Genomic DNA, 6,000 nt, shown 5'->3' with positions numbered 1-6,000 from the left:
TCAGCTCCCTACAGCTGAAGATACGGGTACGGAGTCTGCCAAAGGCTTGAGATGCACATCTGATCCGATGTTGAACACACACACACACACACACGGGATGTTTTTATGACAACCTAGAAAACCCACGGAGGTCATTCTCATCACCTAGGAACCTGAGAATGGGTTTGACATTTTATCCATTTCGCTGTTCGTAATATAAGTGTCCCAAGATGTTATTGTCCCCGAAGGTATTGTTTTTTTTCATCACAGTCTTGCATCACCTTCCCTATTTACCCCTGAAAGACATATTTAATTTCATGTTATTTTTTTACCCATTTCATATTCATCTTAGTTTTACCTATTACGTATTCATATTATCCTTACCTATTTCATCTTATTTTTTAGGTATACAATATTCACCTTATTTTCAACTTATTTTCAACATCTTATTTTTTTCACCTATTCATTATTTCTCTATCTACTTCAAGGTTGTATTCCTCTTGTCATTTATATTAATTCTTGATATTCTTCATTATTATTCAACATAAACTAAGAACACTAGGGTGATTTGTTTTACTATTAAAGACCTTGATAACCTTGTTCTTAGTCTTGTGGTCGACGCCAAGAACACCTCAGATTCCTCCTTTCATTCATTCGCTGTTCTTATGCTCCTCCCAATTTTCTTTGTGATGGTTTGGTTAACTTAGCGTCATTTTCTTCACTTGATATAATTTTGGTTCTAAAGTTCGGATCACCTGAAGATTAACACCCCTAAGGTTATTTGACCTTTAACCTAACCTAACCTAACAATAACCTACTTAACTTAACAATAACCTACTTAACTTAACAATAACCTACTTAACTTAACAATACCCTACTTAACTTAACAATAACCTACTTAACTTAACAATAACCTACTTAACTTAACAATAACCTACTCAACCTAAGCTAATACACGTAATATGACCTAACCTAAGATTCATAACCTAATATAAATTAAGATAACCATAACCTAACTAACCTAAACTAACCTAACTCAGCGTAACCTAACCTAACCTAACCTCCCGGGGGTATCTCGTTGTTTCACCCTATAGCAAGTTCGTCCACAACCAGATTGCCTTACAGCCCTTTCCTCTCTCTCTCTTAACCCATGTAGACGTTAAACTAGGTTGGGTTAGGTTAGGTTTGCCAGGTAAATGCTCCTCGGCAGTGCTGGCGTATAGTTATAAAAAAATACTGCTCAGTCATAATACTAATCGCCACCGTTGATTAGGTTGATGGTGAATAGTCATAAAATGCCAGGTGGCGAACGGGTTATGGGGCGAATTGGTAGGGGGCGAACTGGCAGGGGGGAGGAGGAGGGCGAATGGACTATGGGGCAAAACACCTGTGTTGTGATAGGAAGTACACACTGCTTTTTTCTTCACCTTGCGGCCCAACTCATCAGATGACTCAGGTAAGGTCATCACTAACCAGCCATAACACAAACAATAACGAGTGATTTATTACAAGGGATGTATATATTTATCTTCATTTAAAATCACCAGAGAAAAACAACAACAAAAAACATCCAGGTGGTTATTTTTTTTTCTCAGTGGTTACGCTTCAGAGAGTTTCATTTTGCTAGATTTATTTTTTAATCTAATAAATTGATAGACGTTAATAATTGAACGTACTTGGCAGTCTTTCATTCCTTCATTCATTTCTTCCTACAACGTCAAGGCTGGTAGTTACGTCAACACCTCACTCTCTTCCGCCTCTAAATTGCACATCGTTCATGAACTCAGAAATAAAACACTGTCGTTAAGCTCCGGGAACACGTACCGAAGTTCTCATTTCACCTCATCAATAACGCCTTTTAGAAAATGTAAGTTAAGGACGAGATGAACACGACGTCCAGTTCTCACACTACTGGAGACGTGAGGCTCTTGGTTTAACGAGCAATATTTACTATAACTTGAAATTCAAAGCCTTGTTTGGTTTCCTGACTTAAAAGGGGAAGTAGAAGTTGTCTCTCAGTGTACAGCCATACGAGGAATTGATTCAATTAACTCAATAATCGCCTCATTTATCATACACACAATCACACACACTTACGTTTATAATAAAACTAAAATTGTTTATGAATATAATGAGTATTAAAGGTTCGTATGGTAATAAGTACAAGGGGTAAAATCCTTCAGTTGCAGGATACGCCTCCTTTAAGAGTTATGACGACACGACCAGGATGTGAAGTTCCTTGTGAGGGGCGAGTCACGTTCATACAGGGAACTGGATTGTGTTTATCCTCCTATTGCTTAACATCCAGCTGTGGCCTCCCATCTCTTGCCTCCACTCAACAACACAACCTGAACCATTTTCCTGCTGTGGCAAATCACCAGGTTATTCAAGGTTGTTTTTTATGTATTTGTGTGGGTGGTGGGAGAGCAGGGTTAACAACATATATGTCCCCGGTGACTTAATTATAGCAAACAGCATCTTGCGGTTCTTCCCATCACACTCAAGTCATTCAACCGCCATAGAAAGTGGGTCTCATAGGCGTGACTGTCCGTTAGGGTCACTTGGAATAACACACACTGCATGCTGTAGGTGTATACAAGGGGGGGGGGGCAGCGTGGTCGGCACTGCACTCGAATGCCTTCCCTTTCCCAAATGTAAAGTTAGGAACTCATTTACCCTCCACACTCAAGGGGCTCAACTACCACATAAAAGGAGCACTTGAATCCTCCCACTTTGAAGTAGTTAGACACTACACTATACCCCAGTGACTTAGGCATCACCAACAAGGGCTATAATAGACAGGTGGAGGTGGGTGAAGGTTGGCGTAGCAGGGGAATGACGCAGCAAAATCTACCAGTTGCTTAAGTTCCCTCACCCGCCCCCCCCTCCCCACATAGGTCCACGCACCACCCACCCTGGTTAAAAGGTTAATAGTCTTTCAGGCAGGTGCCAGTAAGGGCCCTTGCTTATCACTAGGGGATGCCAGTGCCGTCAACTCTAAGAGGGTTTACTGTGTCTTAAAAGAATATATGGATATTGTGAGTAAATGTACTGAAATAACTTTAAAACTATTCAGGACGGCTCTTAAATGGAGTCAAGGTTAACTAACAACTTTTAAAATATACAGGTGTATTTTTTACAACTTAAAAGAGTCGTAAAAATACATCCACTACAATGGACGCATGGAATTTCAGACGAGTCAGATAGTCACATGAAAATATTTGCCTCACACTTCTGAAATTTCAGAAATGTCAGGTCACCTCAATACTTCCTTCGTGCGACACATGTTGTATCTGAGAGAAAAAAAGTTAACCTCAGAGATATTAACCAGTGGATAATTACTTTATTAGTATTGTTTGATTCTTGTTAATGTTACGTGCAGGTATAAACATGTTGCATGTCTACCGAGGGTTGCAACACATGGTGGCGCGGGTTGAAACATTCCGAAATGTTTCTTAACACACACTTATGTCGAGTGGTGGGTCTTGGTATATGGCGACACGACAGTGAACATCACGCCACATTCTTGTGTCTGCAAACAACACAGCCTCGCAGCTATTCATATTCTAGAGAGCCCACTCCTTCACCACCAACCAACTTGGTAGGACGCATCTACCAGCCTCCTGTTAAAGTTACCGAATTACAAGTCTATTTTGCACCAACGAGTTTGTCTCCCCTCTCAAACTTACCTGAAAATAACATATTAAGCAAATACTCCACCTATGTTGCCAGAACACCTTCTACACAGTATTACCAGTACTTAACTTATACACACACACACACACACACACATATACAATATAAATCAATATAATATATATATTTATATATATATATATATATATATATATATATATATATATATATATATATATATATATATATATATATATATATATATATATATATATATATGTATGTGTGTGTGTGTGTGTGTGTGTGTGTCCAAAATACTCTCAGGAGTTAACAAATGTCGTAAAAGTTTTAAAACTATAATAATAATCAATAAATAAAACAATGCGAATTTCATCTGACCTCTGACCCATGATGCTATATAATATTACAATCTTGACCTTTCCTCCGCCTTGTGTATAACAACCCTAATACAGCTAGTCATTATTTCTTAAAGGACGAAGGTACAGACAAAAGACATCTAGACCAAAGAAAAAAAAGTGAAAAAAAAGAAGGAGATTGAAGAAAAAACGAGAGAAAAAAACAATGTTTATTAAAGGTAAAGACACAAAAAAAGTACAACATGAAGCCAAAAAAAACACGTCTCAATAAAGGCCGAGCCACTCAATGTAAACAGGACACGACATAAACATTCATAGTTGACGCAAACAAACACAGACATCATTAAAAACCTGATATGAACGTGCATGTCTTAGATCGCCTAGTAGATACAAATATACGTAGTTTAAATATGAATCGAGACTCAATGGGGATTAGTTAAAAAAAATGTACAAGATTCTATTTAGTTTCACCACGATGACAGTTACTGGTACACACAGCTTGGCCTTGATGCCTCCCGAGTCACCACTAATGCGTTCTTAGTAGGCATTTCAGGCTGTGTGTGTGAGTGTCTGTTTCTGTGTGTGTTTCTCTGTGTGTGTAGTTTGAGAATTCTAACAAGTCGACCCTTATCTGACTCACACACCATCTGACTCGCACCATCTGACTCACACCATCTGACTCGCACCATCTGACTCACACCGGCATCTTCAGAACCTCTTTTGTTTGGGTATAAACCGACTTTTTTTTCCCGTATAATTTAGTCTCTTGATCTTTATTGTTACTTTTTATTATATGGAGCGTTGTTAGAAACTGTATCAAGAACATGTGAGAAAATCAGAGTACGAGGAATATTGTATGTTAATTAAACGTAACGTAACTGGATATTCTTGATCTTGATTATAGCAATGCAACATAAGAGCTTAAGGAAGATCGTGTGTGTGTGTGTGTGTGTGTGTGTGTGTGTGTGGATCATGGTCGCTGCCCCCTGACACATGTTCCTCCTACCACCGAGTTTCACAACTTCACCCTTGAAGACCATAAGGACTCTGAACTAGTTTAGTTTCACTCACCCATTGATATTTAATATGGATGTATCTAAGACACACATACACACAAAAACACACAACACTCTAAAAGACAATACAACACACCACAACACATACGTACACACAACATAACACGACGCAACACACACATCCAGCAGTATAAGGGCCAAACCTCTGAGAACTCCAGTACAAAAATTACCATGACATGACTTGAAATAAACGACTTCAAGCAATTAAGGTGATAAGTGAAACCACCAAGACCTACATTCATTTCATCCAACATGCGGTAGTTACAATGAAGGCTGTTTGGGTCTAAAACATCACGAGGAAGGATATTAACAACTCCTTTAAGTTATTACAGCAACTGTGAACAAGAAATGAACTAAAGTGATGACTGATGCTGTGGTCTGAATCAGAAAGGTAAGCCCATTGTCCTTGAATGGTTAACTCTAGTTCTAAGAGGGTTAAATTATCGTTCTAAAAGGGTTAAGCCGTAGTTATAAAAAGGTTAAACTATAGTTCTAAAAGGGTTAAACGATCACACTTAGAGAGTTAAACTATATTCCTCAAGGGTGTTTCGTGTGTCAAGCAGGTAATAATGTAAAGGCTCGGGATGTAACCTTATGTGAGTCATGTGTCAAAAGAAAACGCACACACACACACACACACACACACACAGGTGAAAACTACACTACCACTTATGGTAGTGAAGGCCATTCAAGCGACATAAATTCAAAGGGAAGCCATAAAAAGGATGAGTAATGAGAGGAAAACTTTTTATGTCCACTTTCTCTTGCGATGTTCTTTGTTTGACATTAATATAGTAAGTTCTGTTAAAACCTAACCTAACTTAGCGCTAACCTAACTTAACCTAATTTAACTTAACCTAACAAAAGGCCAATCTAACCTGACCTAACCAAATTTAACGTCAACCTAATCTAACCTAAACAAATTTGACGTC

Source organism: Homarus americanus, unplaced genomic scaffold (genome assembly GCF_018991925.1).
Source record: "Homarus americanus isolate GMGI-L3 unplaced genomic scaffold, GMGI_Hamer_2.0 scaffold32929, whole genome shotgun sequence".
In the NCBI taxonomy this organism is placed as follows: Eukaryota; Metazoa; Arthropoda; class Malacostraca; order Decapoda; family Nephropidae; genus Homarus; species Homarus americanus.
This window is presented reverse-complemented; position numbering follows the sequence as displayed.